The 20,661-nt window shown below is 43.1% G+C and overlaps 1 protein-coding gene across 2 annotated transcripts in view; it reads left to right on the top strand.

Moving 5' to 3' along the window:
- Positions 1-20,661, top strand: part of ATRNL1 (attractin like 1) — a 638,934-nt gene that overhangs the window by 10,057 nt on the left and 608,216 nt on the right. Inside the window, exon 1 of one of the 2 annotated variants that reach the window (XM_056531007.1) lies at positions 3,140-3,239. The exons of the other annotated variant lie outside the window; for it this stretch is intronic. The gene's annotated coding sequence lies outside the window, so the exon portion shown is untranslated. Of the gene's footprint in view, positions 1-3,139; positions 3,240-20,661 lie in introns of those variants that run through there. 2 annotated transcript variants of the gene reach the window in all.

Raw genomic sequence — 20,661 nt, 5'->3', positions numbered from 1 at the left:
ATGCAGTGCACTTTATGGTAAATTAACTCTCATTATTCTGTGGTTTTCCATTATTGTACTGCTTTAAAAAAAAAAAAAAAGACACATTTTTTAAACAAAATCATTATTTTTAAAATTGCCATATTGGACAAATCTACATTGCTAAAAAAAAATTAAGGGATCACTTAAACACCACAATGTAACTCCAAGTCACTGACACTTGTGTGAAATCCCACTGTCCACTCAGGAAGATCACTGATTGACAATCAACTTCACATGGAACAGACAACAGGTGGAAATTATAGGCAATTACCAAGACACCCCCAATAAAGGAGTGGTTCTGCAGGTGGTGACCACAGACCACTTCTCAGTTCCTATGCTTCCTGGCTGATGTTTTGGTGACTTTTGAATGCTGGCGGTGCTTTCACTCTAGTGGTAGCATGAGACGGAGTCTACAACCCCCACAAGTGGCTCAGGTAGTGCAGCTCATCCAGGATGGCACATCAATTTGAGCTGTGGCAAGAAGGTTTGCTGTGTCTGTCAGCGTAGTGTCCAGAGCATGAAGGCGCTACCAGGAGACAGGCCAGTACATCAGGAGACGTGGAGGAGGCCGTAGGAGGCAACAACCCAGCAGCAGGACCGCTACCTCCGTTTTGTGCAAGGAAGAGCACTGCCAGAGCCCTGCAAAATGACCTCCAGCAGGCCACAAATGTGCATGTGTCCACTCAAATGGTCACAAACAGACTCCATGAGGGTGGTATGAGGGCCCGACATCCACAGGTGGGGGTTGTGCTTACAGCCCAACACCGTGCAGGACGTTTAGCATTTACCAGAGAACGCCAAGATTGGAAAGTTCACCACTGATGCCTTGTGCTCTTCACAGATGAAAGCAGGTTCACACTCAGAACATGTGACAGACGTGACAGAGTCTGGAGACGCCGTGGAGAATGTTCTGCTGCCTGCAACATCCTCCAGCATGACCGGTTTGGCGGTGGGTCAGTAATGGTGTGGGGTGGCATTTCTTTGGGGGGCTGCACAGCCCTCCATGTGCTTGCCAGAGGTAGCCTGACTGCCATTAGGTACCGAGATGAGATCCTCAGACCCCTTGTGAGACCATACAGTGGGGATCAAAAGTTTGGGCACCCCTGGTAAAAATTTGTATTAATGTGCATAAAGAAGCCAAGGAAAGATGGAAAAATCTCCAAAAGGCATCAAATTACAGATTAGACATTCTTATAATATGTCATCAAAAGTTACATTTTATTTCCATCATTTACACTTTCAAAATAACAGAAAACAAAAAAATGGTGTCTGCAAAAGTTTGGGCACCCTGCAGAGTTAATATCTTGTACTGCCCCCTTTGGCAAGTATCACAGCTTGTAAACACTTTTTGTAGCCAGCCAAGAGTCTTTCAATTCTTGTTTGACGTATCTTTGCCCATTCTTCCTTACAAAAGTCTTCCAGTTCTTTGAGATTTCTGGGCTGTCTGTCACGCACTGCTCTTTTAAGGGCTATTCATAGATTTTCAATTATGTTGAGGTCAGGAGATTGTGAAGGCCATGGCAAAACCTTCAGTTTACGCCTCTTGATGTAATCCCCTGTGGATTTCGAGGTGTGTTTAGGATCATTATCCATTTGTAGAAGCCATCCTCACTTTAACTTCAGCTTTTTCACAGATGGCATCAAGTTAGCATCCAAAATTTGCTGAAATTTTATTGAATCCATTTTTCCTTCTACTCGTGAGATGTTCCTTGTGCCACTGGCTGCAATACAACCCCAAAGCATGATTGATCCACCCCCATGCTTAACAGTTGGACAGAGGTTCTTTTCATTAAATTCTGTTACCCTTCTCCAAACGTACCTTTGCTCATTCCGACCAAAAAGTTAAATTTTAACCTCATCGGTCCACAGCACTTGTTTCCAAAATGCATCAGGCTTGTCTATATGTTCATTTGCAAAGTTCAAACGCTGATTTTTGTGGTGAGGACGTAGAAGAGGTTTTCTTCTGATGACTCTTCCATGAAGACCATATTTGTACAAGTATCTCTTTATAGTGGAATAGTGTACCACAACTCCAGTGTCTGCCAGATCTTTCTGGAGGGATTGTGCAGTCACACGTGGGTTTTGAATTGTTTTTCTCACAATCCTGCAAGCTGTTCTGTCTGATATTTTTCTTGGTCTTCCAGATCTTGCTTTAACTTCCACTGTTCCTGATGACTGCCATTTCTTAATTACATTCCGAACAGAGGATATTGACATCTGAAAAAGTTTTTCTATCTTCTTATAGCCTTCTCCAGTTTTGTGAGCGTCAACTATTTTCAGTTTCAGATTTCTAGACAACTGCTTAGAAGAACCCATGGTGCTGATTGTTGGGGCAAGGTCAGATGAGTCTGGGCATTTAAAACCTTTGAGATTGACATCACCTGGTCTTCCCAGATGATGATTGAGAACAATCCATGACACTGGCAGGTCTCAGCATTGCAAAGGGGGCAGTGCATGCTATAAATTCTGCAGGGTGCCAAAACTTTTGCAGACACCATTTTTTTGTTTTCTGTTATTTAGAAAGTGTAAATGATGGAAATAAAATCTAACTTTTGTTGACATATAATAAGAATGTCTAATCTGTAATTTGATGCCTTTTGGAGATTTTTCCATCTGTCTTTGGCTTCTTTATGCACATTAATACACATTTTTACCAGGGGTGCCAGTTGGATCAGCCTGTAGTGGGGTTTTCCACTGTGATTTTGAGTGTGACTCCATATCCAGACCTCCATGGGTTAATACATTTGATTTCCATTGATAATTTTTGTGTGATTTTGTTGTCAGCGCATTCAACTATGTAAAGAGGAAAGTATTTCATACGATTAGTTCATTCAGATCTAGGATGTGTTATCTTGGTGTTACCTTTATATTTTTGAGCAGTGTATGTCCAAAAGGCCCAAAAAATGATTTCTGATATCTAACCTGTATTCTATTGGAAAAATACACCATGGGGGAAATTTATCAAAACTTGTGCAAAGGAAAAGTTGCACAGTTGCCCATAGCAACCAATCAGATAGCTGCTTTCGTTTTGCAGAGGCCTTGAAAATGAAAATGAAAGAAGAGATCTGATTGGTTGCTATGGGCAACTGTGCAACTTCACCTCTGGACAGGTTTTGATAAATCTCCCCCATGTGAACAGGTCCTTACCGTCCAGCACATAGCAACACGTGGGATGCAGCGTTACGCCCGACAAGCCACGCCCTTTTGCTTATGTAAAAGTGAGTTTTACGCATGTTTTCTGCCATACTTGCACACATTTTCAGGTGTTATTAGATCTGTGGACCCCCAGTTCCTCCCTTCTTATGGATGTTTTCGACTTGCGCACTCGTTCTGGCATTTTTGTATGACCTTTCCTGTGAGCTGTAAATAAAGACGGCGAGGACGCGACAGCCGCGCTTTAATTTCCTATTTTTATTAACTTCTTTGGAATCTCTTAACATTTACAGCGAGCGGCTTCCAGAGCGAGCAAGTCTTTTGTATTTTTGCAGACCGAATAAAGGTGTGGGGGGGGGGGGGGGGGGGAGTCTGGAACGTGGATTAATTACAACCCCGTTCACACAACGCGGTGGATACAGGTGCCAAAATCACATATAGACAACCGCAGTGCAAACGACATATCGTATGTTCACTGTATGAAGTTTTGGGCTCCACAAATCCCATGTGTCAGGTCGCCATGCCCACTGAGAATTTTATCTTGGCGCTTGGGTTTTTGCCAGCCCTCTCCATTAACCCCTTCCTGACCAATGACCTGGGAGCTGGGCCTGCAGTAGATGTCTGTTGTTTGAAAGGCGCAGCATATGAACAGTTATGGTGCGCTTTGGCTAAGTTTCTACTTGTTTTTTTTTTTTTTTTTTAAACGCCAATTCTGCCGCATGGCGTTTTTTCGGCCAAAAAACGCTGCGGCCAGATGTTAACTGTAAGTAATTGAGAAATCGCAAAATTCTTATTCCACTTGGTGTTTTTAACTTTGGCATTTTTTAAAATCCTTTTGGCGTTTTTTCATTTTTTTGGGGGCGTTTTTCAGCTCCTTGGAGGTTTTCCAATCGCAGCATGTTGAGCCACTGGTGTTTTTTTTTAGAAAAACGATATGTGGGTTTTAACAGGTGGTTTTTATTCTTTTTTGGACTTTAGTGATCCAAAAAAGTGATGGAGATACATTTTTTTTAATAACATTTCATAGGGTACCATTAAAAAAATTTTATAAAAAAGATACAGTAGTGAAGGAAAAAATTGTATCTAACGAAATTTATCTTTTTTATTACAACATTTTTATAAATTTTTAAAACAGGGATCAATTTTTGTGGGCGGGCAGGGACCTAAAAATGTAGCCGACAATAATAAAAATGTAGTGTGTGTGTGTGTTTTTCACTTGTTTACTTTATTATTTACATTTTTTCAGGTAGTACTACTACTCCCAGCATAGAACACACTGTTCCATGATGGGAGTAATAGTACCTGTACTAAATGACAGATCGCCCGTTGTGATCCTCCTGTATAATGTATTGATGCGGCCGCTCTTCTATGGTTCCCTGCACTGCCGTATATATGCACCTATTCACATTTCCCGCAGATGGTTCCAGCCAATCACAACCCTATAGGAAATATGAATATTTGTATATATATATATGTCAGTGCAGGGGACCATAGAAGAGCGGCCTCATCTATACATTATACAGGAGGATCACAGCGGGTGTCAGTTGTGACATCCGCTGTGATCTTTCCTTAAATGTGATCTTTCAAAAAATATGGAGAAAAACTGTTCCAGGTTAAACCCCCCCAAAGGACGAGGGGGCACTCCCTCCGTCTGGAGAAAAAAAAGTTTAGTCTCAAGGGGCGACACGCCTTCTTTACCGTGAGGACTGTGAATTTATGGAACGGTCTACCTCAGGAACTGGTCACAGCAGGAACAATTAACAGCTTTAAAACAGGATTAGATACATTCCTGGAACAAAATAAGATTAATGCTTATGAAGAAATATAAAATCTCATCCCTTCCCCAATATCGCGCCACACCCCTACCCCTTAATTCCCTGGTTGAACTTGATGGACATATGTCTTTTTTCGACCGTACTAACTATGTAACTATGTAACTGCAGGTACTACTACTCCCAACATGAAGCACACTCTGCTCCATGCTGGGAGCTGTAGTACCTGCATTAATAGACAGATCGCATCATGTGTCAGAAGTTACACTCACTGCAATCTGTCTATTAATGCAGATACTACAGCTCCCAGCATGGAGCAGAGTGTGCTTCATGTTGGGAGTAGTAGTACCTGCAGGTAAGAACAGATCACAGCGGGTATCACTACTGACACCCGATGCGATCGTCCTATCTATAGCATAGATAGAGCGGCTTTCTCCTGCGCTCGCATCTCTGCACTATACTCTGGATGGCCACTCACTCATTCATATTTCTCTCAGAGAACGGTGATTGGCTGCAACCATCCGGCCAATCACCACTCTATGGGCGGAAAATATGAATGAGTGATGTTCTATTCACATCACTGGCCGGATTACAGAGCAGAGATGTGAGCGCTGTATAGAGCCGCATCTCTGCAATATTATGGACGATCGCATCGGGTGTGACGGCCGTCATGCCCCCTCCCATAGACTTGCATTGAGGGGGTGGGGTGTGAAGTCATGAGGGGGCGGGGCTATGACGTAATAAGCTCCTGGCTCCAGCGTTAGGAACAGTTTTTTTCCAAACGCTGAACAGTGGAGTACCCCTTTAAAGATTATGTTCACAAGGGCAAACCATCCAACCTGAAGGAGCTGGCGCGGTTTTGCAAGGAGGAAAGGGCAAAAATCCCAGTGGTAAGATGTGGCGGCTCATAGAGACTTATCCAAAGCCACCTGGAGCTGTGATTACCGCAAAAGGCGGCTCTACAAAGTATTGACTTTAGGGGGTGAATAGTTCTGCACATTGACCTTTTCTGTTATTTTGCCCTATTTGTTGTTTGCTTCATAATAAATAAATAAAAACCCATCTTCAGAGTTGTAGGTATGTTCTGTAAATTAAATGATCAAAATCCTCAAACAATCCATGTTAATTCCAGGTTGTGAGGCACCAAAATACAAAGAAGTCAAGTGGGGTGAATACTTTTGCAAGGCACTATATGGAGCCTCTTCAGTAATAGCAGAGCAATCTATGGGGCCTCTTCAGTAACAGCAGAGCATTCTATCGGGCCCCCTGGGTAATAGCAGAGCATTCTATGGGCCACCTGGGTAATAGCAGAGCATTCTATCGGGCCCCCTGGGTAATAGCATAGCATTCTATGGGCCACCTGGGTAATAGCAGAGCATTCTATGGGCCACCTGGCTAATAGCATAGCATTCTATGGGCCACCTGGGTAATAGCAGAGCATTCTATGGGCCCCCCTGGGTAATAGCAGAGCATTCTATGGCCCCCCTGGGTAATAGCAGAGCATTCTATGGCCCCCCTGGGTAATAGCAGAGCATTCTACGGGCCCCTTCAGTAATAGCAGAGCATTCTTTATAGCCCCTTCAGTAACAGCAGAGCATTCTATCGGGCCCCCTGGGTAATAGCAGAGCATTCTTTGGGGCCCCTTTAGTAACAGCAAAGCCTTCTATGGGGCCTCTTCAGTAATAGCAGAGCATTCTATGGGGCCCCCTGGGTAATAGCAGAGCATTCTATGGGCCTCCCTGGGTAATAGCAGAGCATTCTACAGGGCCCCTTCAGTAATAGCAGAACATTCTATGGCGCCCCTTCAGTAACAGCATAGCATTCTATCGGGCCCCCTGGGTAATAGCAGAGCATTCTATGGGGCCCCTTCAGTAATAGCAGAGCATTCTATCGGGCCCCCTGGGTAATAGAAGAGCACTCTATGGGGCCTCTTCAGTAACAGCAGAGCATTCTACGGGGCCTCTTCAGTAATAGCAGAGCTTTCTATGGGGCCCCTTAAGCATTAGCAGAGCATTCTATGGGGCCCCTTCAGCAATAGCAAAGCATTCTATGGGGCCCCTTCAGCAATAGCAGAGCATTCTATGAGGCCCCTTTAGTAACAGCAGGACATTCTATGGGACCCCTTCAGTAATAGCAGAGCATTCTATGGGGCCCCTTCAGTAATAGCAGAGCATTCTATGGGGCCCCTTCAGTAATAGTGGAGCATTCTATGGGGCCCCTTCAGTAATAGCAGAGCATTCTATGGGGCCCCTTCAGTAATAGTGGAGCATTCTATGGGGCCCCTTCAGTAACAGCAGAGCATTCTATGGGGCCCCTTCAGTAACAACAGAGCATTCTATGGGGCCCCTTCAATAACAACATAGCATGTAACAACATAGCATTCTATGAGGCCTTTCAGTAATAGCAGAGCATTCTATGGGGCCCCTTCAGTAACAACATAGCATTCTATGGGACCCTTCAGTAACAGCAGAGCATTCTATGTGGCCCATCAGTAACAGCAGAGCATTCTATGGGACCCTTCAGTAACAGCAGAGCAATCTATGGGACCCTTCAGTAACAGCAGAGCATTCTATGGGACCCTTCAGTAACAGCAGAGCATTCTATGTGGCCCTTCAGTAATAGAGCATTCTATTGGGCCCCTTCAGTAACAGCAGAGCATTCTATGTGGCCCTTCAGTAACAGCAGAGCATTCAATGGGACCCTTCAGTAACAGCAGAGCATTCTATGTGGCCCTTCAGTAATAGAGCATTCTATTGGGCCCCTTCAGTAACAGCAGAGCATTCTATGGGGCCCTCTGCAGAGCATTCTATGGGGCCCCTTCAGTAACAACAGAGCATTCTATGGGGCCCCTTCAGTAACAACATAGCATGTAACAACATAGCATTCTATGAGGCCTTTCAGTAATAGCAGAGCATTCTATGGGGCCCCTTCAGTAACAACATAGCATTCTATGGGACCCTTCAGTAACAGCAGAGCATTCTATGTGGCCCATCAGTAACAGCAGAGCATTCTATGGGACCCTTCAGTAACAGCAGAGCAATCTATGGGACCCTTCAGTAACAGCAGAGCATTCTATGGGACCCTTCAGTAACAGCAGAGCATTCTATGTGGCCCTTCAGTAATAGAGCATTCTATTGGGCCCCTTCAGTAACAGCAGAGCATTCTATGTGGCCCTTCAGTAACAGCAGAGCATTCAATGGGACCCTTCAGTAACAGCAGAGCATTCTATGTGGCCCTTCAGTAATAGAACATTCTATTGGGCCCCTTCAGTAACAGCAGAGCATTCTATGGGGCCCTCTGCAGAGCATTCTATGGGGCCCCTTCAGTAACAACAGAGCATTCTATGGGGCCCCTTCAGTAACAACATAGCATGTAACAACATAGCATTCTATGAGGCCTTTCAGTAATAGCAGAGCATTCTATGGGGCCCCTTCAGTAACAACATAGCATTCTATGGGACCCTTCAGTAACAGCAGAGCATTCTATGTGGCCCATCAGTAACAGCAGAGCATTCTATGGGACCCTTCAGTAACAGCAGAGCAATCTATGGGACCCTTCAGTAACAGCAGAGCATTCTATGGGACCCTTCAGTAACAGCAGAGCATTCTATGTGGCCCTTCAGTAATAGAGCATTCTATTGGGCCCCTTAAGTAACAGCAGAGCATTCTATGTGGCCCTTCAGTAACAGCAGAGCATTCAATGGGACCCTTCAGTAACAGCAGAGCATTCTATGTGGCCCTTCAGTAATAGAGCATTCTATTGGGCCCCTTAAGTAACAGCAGAGCATTCTATGGGGCCCTCTGCAGAGCATTCTATGGGGCCCTTCAGTAACAGCAGAGCATTCTATGGGGCCCTCTGCAGAGCACCTGGATGTATTTCTCTGGTATTTCTCCTGCATATTCAGCGCTGCGGCGATGTCTCCGTTTACTGGGGGGGGGGGGATTCGTGATAATTTGAAGTCAACAACAGGTTTCCATGGAGATTTGTGGTTTCTTGTCTCCTGTATAGTGGGAAGATTCCTGGAGGAAGCGGATAATGAGCGGCTGTCGGGGGGGGGATAAGAATCTGGGGTGGTCTTTTGTTTATTGCCATTGTTATGGAGGGGCTGGTATATACCGTATACCTCTGCACATACTGGATGATATAACGTATTTAGACATGACGTTAAAGACCGGTCAACCACGGTTTTGACTCCGGTTTAAAAAGCGTACTGCAACATGGCCGTCAATGGGAAACGCACATGTATGCGGTTCCATACGAGAAACCGTATACGGTTTTTACTTTGCACATGCGCATTTGCATCCTAAAGTCCCCACCCAACACCCCTCCCATTAAAAATGGACAAAATTTGCAAAAAGGTATGTTTTTTTATTTTTTTTTTATAAAAACGGACGGAACCGTATGCGCTTTTAAAAACAGTATACGGTTTACAAACACATACGGTTTACTTTTTCCCATACGGTTCCATCCGTTTTTTTGCCCTACGGTTTTCTTTAAAAAAAAAATCTACCGGAATTCTCTAAACACCGAATTTTACCAAAATTCTGCCCCATTGAGTGCAATAGGATTCCGCTCTCAATTCCGCAAAATTTAAAGACAGCCGAATCCCATTAAAGGGATACTCCACTCCCTAGCGTTCAGAACATTTAGTTCCAAGCGCTGGGTGCGGGCTTAGGGTGCCGCCACGCCCCCCTCGTGATGTCACGCCCCGCACCCTCAATGCAAGTCTAAGGGAGGGGGCGTGACTGCCGTCACGCCCCCTACCTTAGACTTGCATTGAGGGGGCGGGGCATCACAAGGTGCGGGGCGTGACATCACAAAGTGGGCGGGGCGACCCCGAAGCCCGCACCCAGCGCTCGGAACAAAATGTTCCGAATGCTGGGGAGGGGAGTACCCCTTTAAAGTAAAAAGGCAGTACATATCGGGGAAATTTCTACGGAATTCCACGCAGAAATTCAGCCATTGCCTAAATCTATGTTCAGATGGTGGAGTTCCCCCAATTACACATAATTTGCGCTCCACATAGGTTGCTGAAAGGAATTGCGGAGTTCTGCTGGATTTGCGATGGAATTTTGGCGGAATTCTGTGTTTTCAAAACAAAGAATCGCGCTTAAATTTAAAGCCCCATCGACTTCAGTTGGATTCCGAGGCGAAATTTTGCTAAATTAAAGACCGGTCTTTAATTTTTGTACAATGTGTCATTTCCACAGCCAAATTCTGCGGTGTGAATGGAACAAGCTTTGCCGGAACGGAATTTGAGCAGAATCGCAGATTTTCCGTCGTGTGAACATAACCTAAAGCTTTACACTGCATCTCTGCTCCATCAGAGCTCCGCATTGATCAGTGACTCCGGCTTTACCTGCATTGATTTTCAGGGATTTGATCAATGCTTTACACTGCATCTTTTCTCTACTTGGAGCTGCCCGGTAAATACAGCGCCAATCTTATTGATCGGCGCTCGTTTACCCAGCCTATCACACGTTTCAAGCTTAAAGGGGTATCCCAGGAAAAACTTTATATATATATATATATATATATATATATATATATATATATCAACTGGCTCCAGAAAATTAAACAGATTTGTAAATTACTTCTATTAAAAAATCTTAATCCTTACAATAATTATCAGCTGCTGAAGTTGAGTTGTTCTTTTCTGTCTGGCAACAGTGCTCTCTGCTGACATCTCTGCTTGTCTCAGGAACTGCACAGAGTAGAAGAGGTTTGCTATGGGGATTTGCTTCTACTCTGGACAGTTCCCGAGACAAGTGTCATCAGAGAGCACTTAGACAGAAAAGAACAACTCAACTTCAGCAGCTCATAAGTACTGAAAGGATGAAGATATTTTAATAGAAGTAATTTACAAATCTGTTTAACTTTCTGGAGCCAGTTGATTGATATATATATATATATATATATATATATATATATATATATATAGAAAAGTTTTCTTCCTGGAATACCCCTTTAATGTGGGGAGGGCTGTGGAAATTATTGCTGGATTATTTATGTATTTATTTATTTATTTTTTAGCAGGTCAGGCCGACGTGATCAGCTGACCAACTAACATTTTTTTGCGCCATTATGCGACATGTGATCTGAAGCCAAAGCCATTTCTGCAGGTTACTCATTAGTTATAGCCGTACCATGTGACCTGGGAGAAGTGGACACATTACGGGGGGAACAATGGCGACCGATCGTCCTGGTTCTGCGCAGTCATTGGCATTGTCGCACTATGGTGGTGGTACTGGGATCCAGTGGATTACTTGGAACCCGCTGTTGGAGATCACATTCTGGGCCACAAGGCTGACGCTTCAATCACTAGCGAAGAGAGGAAGTGACGGGGATGATGGGAAGTTCATCAGCCTCCTGCAGAGCCAGGAAAAGTGAAATCCCGTAATCCCCAGCAGATGGCCGAGCGCAGCGCCGCACGTAACCCCTTCATGCCTGGCCACCAGCAGAAAGAGGATAGGGCAGTGTTTCCCAAACAGGCTGCCTATAGCTGTTGCAAAACTACAACTCCCAGCATGCCCGAACAGCGGAAGGAAGTGGATAGTGCAATGTTTCTCAACCAGGGTGCCTCCAGCTGTTGCAAAACTACAACTCCCAGCATGCCCGGACAACCAAAGGAAGTGGATAGTGCAGTGTTTCCCAACCAGGGTGCCTCCAGCTGTTGCAAAACTACAACTCCCAGCATGCCCAGAAAGCTGAAGGAGGTGGATAGTGCAGTGTTTCCCAACCAGGGTGCCTCCAGCTGTTGCAAAACTACAACTCCCAGCATGCCCGGACAGCCGAAAAAAGTGGATAGTGGAGTGTTTCCCAACCAGGGTGCCTCCAGCTGTTGCAAAACTACAACTCCCAGCATGCCCAGACAACCAAAGGAAGTGGATAGTGCAGTGTTTCCCAACCAGGGTGCCTCCAGCTGTTTTAAAACTACAACTCCCAACATGCCTGGACAGCCAACGGAAGTGGATAGACCAGTGTTTCCCAACCAGGGTGCTTTCAGTTGTTGCAAAAAGTGGATATTGCAGTGTTTCCCAACCTTTCAGTTGCTGCAACACTACAACTCCCAGCATGCCCGGACAGCCGAAAAAAGGGGATAGTGCAGTGTTTCCCAGCCAGGGTTCCTCCAGCTGTTACAAAACTACAATTACCAACATGCCTGGACAGCCAAAGGAAGTGGATAGTGCAGTGTTTCCTAACTAGGGTGCTTTCAGTTGTTGCAAAACTACAACTCCCAGCAAGCTCGGACAGCCGAAGGAAGTGCATAGGGCAGTGTTTCCCAACCAGGGTGCCTCCAGCTGTTGCAAAACTGCAACTCCCAGCATGCCCTGACAGCCAAAGGAAGTGGATAGTGTAGTGTTTCCCAACCAGGGTGCCTCCAGCTGTTGCAAAACTACAATTACCAACATGCCTGGACAGCCAAAAGAAGTGGATAGACCAGTGTTTCCCAACCAGGGTGCTTTCAGTTGTTGCAAAACTACAACTCCCAGCATGTCCAGACAGCCTTCAGCTGTCCGGGCATTCTGGGAGCTGTAGTTTTGCAACAGCTGGAGGAACAGTGGTACCTCCCCATATTCAACCCCATATGACTGACATAATGATGTAACGCCACCAGCACATAGGGGGCAGTACTGATTATACCGGTTCTCTTTATAACCACAATTCCTGGCTGTCAGTACCAACCTATTGATGCCAGTCTGTGCTCAAGACCAAAAGTGCCAACTAGTCTAGGAGTGGAAACCAACAAATGGCGACCTGTTAATGCCAATATACAGATAATATCCTGTTGGTGCCAGCCTGGTTGTACTGGGCATTGATAACAGACATCAGAGCGTGAAACAGCAGTCGACGTCACAGGAGGAGAAATCTCTTAGCGATCACGCCCAGTGCTGCCCGCTTCTATAAATGGCGCCCATTGTGCTCTTCCCTAATCTGCGTAATGAGGGAGAAGAAGGTCACTGATCAGCAGCACAGAGTACTTCAGGAGACACTGTCTCTGGAAAAGCTGGGTGATTAGCAGTAATAGCGGCCATTTTGCTTTTTTTTTCCGAGAAACAGATTTTTATATATATATATATATATATATATATATATATATTTATATATATATATATATATTTTTTTATTAACGACCGTACAAATTCTATTTCTCTGGAATTATTTATACATTTTTTTCCCTTCCCAGGATGGTCCCTGCGTGACGCGGAGGCCGGGGTTATCAGAGCGTGCATCGGCCATGTTGTTTACTTCAGGGAGACGCTAATGACAGAGTCTGCTGGTAATTAAAGAGATAGCGCCATAATTACAGGGATGTTTACCGGAGGGACGTTTCCCTCAGGGCTGGATGTGTTCCTGCAGGTCTGAGGGTTATGGAGGAGAGTAATGCCGCCAACCGTGTGACCATACAGACCGCGACAGCGTTTTTTTCTGTGCATCCACAAAGCATTGCAGCTGTGACTCGATCACAACTTGACGCAAACTTAGTCCAGTGTTTCCCAACCAGGGGACCTCCAGCTGTTACAAAACTACAACTCCCAGCATGCGCGGACAGCCAACGGCTGTCCGCGCATGCTGGGAGTTGTAGTTTTGCAACAGCTGGAGGCAACCTGGTTGGGGAACACTGTCTAAGTCACATCCAGAGCTGCATGCATTGTCATATATGTCACCCACAGCCCTCTTAAGTCCCACAATGCACTACTTTGCTAAGAAAATTGCAGCTCTGCAGGTGACTGGAGGATAAGACATGATATAACAGCAGAATAGTGAGTGCAGCTGTGGAGGTGACGGGAGAAAAAGATATATGTAAAAGCAGGATAGTGAGTGCAGCTCTGGAGGTGACTGGAGGATAAGACATGATGTAACAGCAGAATAGTGAATGCAGCTCTGGAGGTGACTGGAGAATAAGACATGATGTAACAGCAGAATAGTGAGTGCAGCTCTGGAGATGACTGGAGGATAAGACATAATGTAACAGCAGAATCTCTGGCAGTGAATGGGGGATAAGATTTGCACATGATGTAACAGCAGAAAAGTGAGTGCAGCTTTGGAGGTGAATTTGGGATAAGACGTGTTGTAACAGCAGAATAGTGAGTGGAGGTGACTGGAGGATAACACATGATGTGACAACAGAATAGTGAGTGCAGCTCTGGAGGTGACTGGAGAATAAGATATATGTAACAGCAGAATAGTGAGTGCAGATCTGGAGGTTACTGTAGGATAAGACCTGATGTAACAGCAGAATAGTGAATGCAGCTCGGGAGGTGACTAGGATAAGAGAGGATGTAACAGCAGAATAGTGAGTGCAGCTCTCGGGGGTTACTGGAGGATAAAACATGTAACAGCAGAATAGTGACTGCAGCCATGAAGATGACTGTAGGGTAAGACATGATGTAACAGCAGAAAAGTGAGTGCAGCTTTGGAGTTGGATTTGGGATAAGACATGTTGTAACAGCAGAATAGTGAGTGCAGCTTTGGAGGTGAATTTGGGATTACACATGATGTAACTGCAGAATAGTGAGTTCAGCTCTGGAGAATAAAACATAATGTAACAGAAGAATAGTGAGTGCAGCTCTGGAGGTGACTGGAGGATAAGATATGATGTAAAAGCAGAATAGTGAGTGCAGCTCTGGAGGTGATTGGAGGATAAGACATGATGTAACAGCAGAATAGTGAGTGCAGCTCTGGAGGTGACTGGAGGATAAGACATGATGTAACAGCAGAATAATCAGTGCAGCTCTGGAGGTGACTGGAGGATAAGATCTGATGTAAAAGCAGAATAGTGAGTGCAGCTCTGGAGGTGACTGGAGGATAAGACATGATGTAACAGCAGAATAGTGGGTGCAGCTCTGGAGGTGACTGGAGGATAAGACCTGATGTAACTCAGGATCGTGGAGACAAATAGGAGGAGCCTGGAGACCCCATGATAGGAAATATTTCCGCTGAGAAGTTTATAGTTCATCCCATTCCAGTAAATGTGACGTCTCCAGGGACCGTACTCTGTAGCTGCACATTCCATGATCGCTTCCATATGTTCACCTTTCACTTCTTTCTTCAGTTTTTATCTCGGTTGAGTTTACTCCATGGCTGTTGAGGCACTACTATTCCCAGCAAGGATAGAGCACCAGTATGAGATTATGCTGGGTGTTGTAGTTCTACTAGTTAGGGAAAGTACTGAATCCAGTGAAGAATTCATGTCTGATAGGAATGAAATCATCACTGTGGTGTCGCCATCTCCTCCTGGGTGGTCCCAGGTCAGGGGACACTGCAGAATATCACTGTTATTACATTGCATTAATATGGTGGGTGTATACAGCATCAAAAGCTGGAGTGGTCTTGCCTGTTACACCCCCCTCCGCGCTCGCCCACATGGCATCTGTAAAAGAGAAAAAAACCTAATGCTTCACATCCCTAGTCCCCTGCTCATTGCAGTGAGGGCTCCTCGGGGGCGGGGCTGTGAGTTTTCCTGAGCAACTTTCATTTATAGCATATTCATTAGGCAGCCTGAGGTTTTTTACCTGATAACACAATGGTAAATTGTGATTTGGAATGGAATCAATTATTATTATTGTTTTTTTTTTTATCACACATGTTGCATCATAATGAGTTGGGCGGAGCTTAAATGATTATTGGAGTTTATTAGGTAAAACATTAGAGAGAACCTGTCAACTGTATTTTCTGCTAAGAGCTGCAGACACCATTGGATAGCTGTTAGGGTATAAAAGAAAACTTTACAAAGGTAAATTAATAAAATTGCATTTGTATCTCTCCGGTAAGTGTCAAAGAGGTGGAGACCGCTTAGTCAAGTGCCACAGCCTGGCATGGCTTCCCGTTCACCCTCATTTCTGAGCTTCTATTTGATTGATGTTCAGAGCCCTGTGCATGAATTAAGAAGGGGTGGGGAGGTGAGGGTAAGTAAGGAAGCGTGCAAGAGTGTGACACTTAGCAACTTGGCTCCGCCTCCTTGACACCTAGCTAAGAAATAAAATTTTATGTGTTAGGCAACAAGCATCAGCTCGAGAATATGTTTTCATGTATACCCTACTATCCATCCAACCATGTCTGAAGTTCTTAACAGCAAATAGAGGTAGGTGTAAGGCCCAGGAGAGGCTACGGACTGGAGTACTTATAAGGTCATTTTTGGGCTCTCACTGCTGTTATTGAGACCCTCAGAACCTCCTCCATGCTGCAGAGCTATCTCTCATTCTCTCCAATTCTTGAAGCAGGACCAGAACTGAACGGTTTGCCAGCAGTACACACAGAGGGAACTTCCTTTACCCTACTTCCTTGGCCAATCACAGAACATATTCATCTCTCTGATTCCATGACTTAGTGATGGAGAAAGTGCACTAGACTAGACAGGCTGGTACACTGCTAAAGGAGGCATATAAGGGTTGGTGTTGGAAGTAGGGATTACAGGCACTGGATTTGCAAGGTCTTATGTAAGTATGCAGGAAAGAAAGGCACTTCAAGCTGTTGGAAAACTACAACTCCAGCACTGAACTATTTCTGAGACGCTATTGAGAGGGGTAGGATGAAATTACACTGCAGCACTATGCAAATAAAGTAGTAAATACACTGCATACAGCCCTATTTACACAAAAGACAGCTGCCCTGAGCTGTATGGGTGGTGAGAGATTAAAGGGAAGCCTTAATTTACCTTTTAGGCACAGTGCAGATCATCTTCAGTAGGCAGACAGGCTCAGTTTGCAGTTACAAAGCGAAGGTTTTCTACCTCTGTCCTGTACATAGCACATGATAAGCCCTGCCCCCACTGCTTGTGTTCTGTCCTGATCTAGCTGTTACTAGAGACGGATTTCTCCTGACAACAGGCAGTGGACAGCAGATTGCAGGGAACCAAGTGGCTAAGTAATGTTTTGGTAAATGAAGTGATTTACAATGTGTATGTTAAATATGTTAGGTATCACATAATGACATGACAGCAGTGACCATTTAAATATCAATAATGGTTGTCATGGAGATAACAGCTGCTACAGTCTATGCACCTCCAGACTGTAACAATGTGGGGGAGGAGCTTTACGTCTTACTTTGTGACAAAACGTCTTCTGTAATGTTTTACATGGAACCGGAACGGATCACGGCGTAATTCTAAAATGCTTTATCGATCAGACTGTGGAGTTTTTTGTCTCGCCATCATTCCGACTGAAAACCCAAAAATTCTAATACAAAATGCAATGCACCTAAAATTGCGCATGGAATTCCAAAGCGAATTCCGCACAGTTCGACCGTTGTGTGAACCCAGCCTAAGGGACAATTTACAAACCCCCTTTGTCTTTATGTATGGACCCCTGAGGAATACATTGGGCAGGATAGGGTGCGGCACCCCATCCGCCAACCATTTATAGATCTATCATTTGTTTTCTTGCTATGTGTGTATACAGCTTATTGTAATATATAGATTTTACTTGGTCTTTATTGTTAGATATTTTATGTACTTTAATTGCTGTATGTGGACCTTGTGTTTTGTATATATTATGATGTTCTTGTTGACTACTTTACATATATTTATGTGTGTGTATATATCTGTTTGTGTATATATATGTATAACTATATATATATATATATATATATATATATAACGTGTGTGTATATATCTGTTTGTGTATATATATGTATAACTATATATATATATATATATAACGTGTGTGTATATATCTGTTTGTGTATATATATGTATAACTATATATATATATATATATATATATATAACGTGTGTGTATATATCTGTTTGTGTATATATATGTATAACTATATATATATATATATATATAACGTGTGTGTATATATCTGTTTGTGTATATATATGTATAACTATATATATATATATATATATATATATATATATATATATAACGTGTGTGTATATATCTGTTTGCGTATATATGTATAACTATATATATAACATATATGTGTGTGTATATATCTGTTTGTATATATATGTATAACTATATATATATATATATATATATATATATATATATAACATGTGTGTGTATATATCTGTTTGTGTATATATATGTATAACTATATATATAACATATATGTGTGTGTATATATCTGTTTGTATATATATGTATAACTATATATATATATATATATAACATGTGTGTGTATATATCTGTTTGTGTATATATATATATGTATAACTATATATATAACATATATGTCTGTGTATATATCTGTTTGTGTATATATATGTATAACTATATATATAACATATATGTGTGTGTATATATCTGTTTGTGTATATATATGTATAACTATATATATATATATAACATGTGTGTGTATATATCTGTTTGTGTATATATATGTATAACTATATATATAACATATATGTGTGTGTATATATCTGTTTGTGTATATATATGTATAACTATATATATATATATATAACATGTGTGTGTATATATCTGTTTGTGTGTATATATATGTATAACTATATATATATATATATATAACATGTGTGTGTATATATCTGTATATATATGTATAACTATATATATATATATAACATATGTGTGTGTATATATCTGTTTGTGTATATATATGTATAACTATATATATATATATATAACATGTGTGTGTATATATCTGTTTGTGTGTATATATATGTATAACTATATATATATATATATATATATATAACATGTGTGTGTATATATCTGTTTGTATATATATGTATAACTATATATATAACATATATGTGTGTGTGTATATCTGTGTTTGTGTGTGTATATATCTGTATATATATGTATAACTATATATATATATATAACATATATGTGTGTGTATATATCTGTTTGTGTATATATATGTATAACTATATATATAACATATATGTGTGTGTGTATATCTGTGTTTGTGTGTGTATATATCTGTATATATATGTATAACTATATATATATATATAACATATGTGTGTGTATATATCTGTTTGTGTATATATATGTATAACTATATATATAACATATGTGTGTGTGTATATCTGTGTTTGTGTGTATATATATATCTATATATAGTTACGTATAAATATATATATAATGTGTGTTTGTTTTGGGGGCATTTGTTATCTATTTGTTAGAGGGGATTTGCATGTGACGCTGCGATGAGTCATTGTGACCCACACCCAGTATTATAGCACAAAGATTTTAGCCTTGTTATTTTTGTTTTATTCAATTTCAACTTTAGTAAAGATATTTTTGTAGCTCATTTGGGTGTAGCGGCTGATAATATGTGGCTCTTGGGGTGTATTGTATAGGGGCGATAGCTACGCTCCCCATATCCTAATAAACTGAGCAGTGAGCACCTCCACCGCACCAGTGGGGTATACACAGGGCATTAGTGGGGGTATACACAGGGTATTAGTGGGGGTGTACACAGGGCATTAGTGGGGGGTATACACAGGGCATTAGTGGGGGTATACACAGGGCATTAGTGGGGGTGTACACAGGGCATTAGTGGGGGTGTACACAGGGCATTAGTGGGGGTGTACACAGGGCATTAGTGGGGGTATACACAGGGCATTAGTGGGGGTGTACACAGGGCATTAGTGGGGTATACACAGGGCATTAGTGGGGGTGTACACAGGGCATTAGTGGGGGTGTACACAGGGCATTAGTGGGGGTATACACAGGGCATTAGTGGGGTGTACACAGGGCATTAGTGGGGGTGTACACAGGGCATTAGTGTGGGTATACACAGTGCATTAGTGGGGTATACACAGTTCATTAGTGGGGGTGTACACAGGGCATTAGTGGGGTATACACAGGGCATTAGTGGGGGTATACAAAGGGCATTAGTGGGGGTATACACAGGGCATTAGTGGGGGTATACACAGTGCATTAGTGGGGGTGTACACAGGGCATTAGTGGGGGTATACACAGTGCATTAGTGGGGGTGTACACAGGGCATTAGTGGGGTATACACAGGGCATTAGTGGGGTATACACAGGGCATTAGTGGGGGTGTACACAGTGCATTAGTGGGGGTATACACAGGGCATTAGTGGGGGTATACACAGTGCATTAGTGGGGGTGTACACAGGGCATTAGTGGGGTATACACAGGGCATTAGTGGGGTATACACAGGGCATTAGTGGGGGTGTACACAGTGCATTAGTGGGGGTATACACAGGGCATTAGTGGGGGTGTACACAGTGCATTAGTGGGGGTGTACACAGGGCATTAGTGGGGGTGTACACAGGGCATTAGTGGGGTATACACAGGGCATCAGTGGGGGTATACACAGGGCATTAGTGGGGGTATACACAGGGCATTAGTGGGGGTGTACACAGGGCATATGTGGGGGTGTACACAGGGCATATGTGAGGGTGTACACAGGGCATAAGTGGGGGTATACACAGGGCATAAGTGGGGTATACACAGGGCATTAGTGGGGGTATACACAGTGCATTAGTGGGGGTATACACAGGGCATTAGTGGGGGTATACACAGGGCATTAGTGGGGTATACACAGGGTTATAGTGGGGGTGTACACTCCATTAGTGGGGTATACACAGGGCATTAGTGGGGGTATATACAGGGCATTAGTGGGGTATACACAGGGCATTAGTGGGGTATACACAGGGCATTAGTGGGGGTATACACTGTCCATTAGTGGGGTATACACAGGGCATTAGTGGGGTATACACAGGGCATTAGTGGGGTTATACACAGGGCATTAGTGGGGTATAC

This window comes from Hyla sarda, chromosome 7, assembly GCF_029499605.1.
Source record: "Hyla sarda isolate aHylSar1 chromosome 7, aHylSar1.hap1, whole genome shotgun sequence".
In the NCBI taxonomy this organism is placed as follows: domain Eukaryota; kingdom Metazoa; phylum Chordata; class Amphibia; order Anura; family Hylidae; genus Hyla; species Hyla sarda.
The sequence above is the reverse complement of the archived record's forward strand: the minus strand, read 5'-3'. Positions and strand labels throughout refer to the sequence as shown.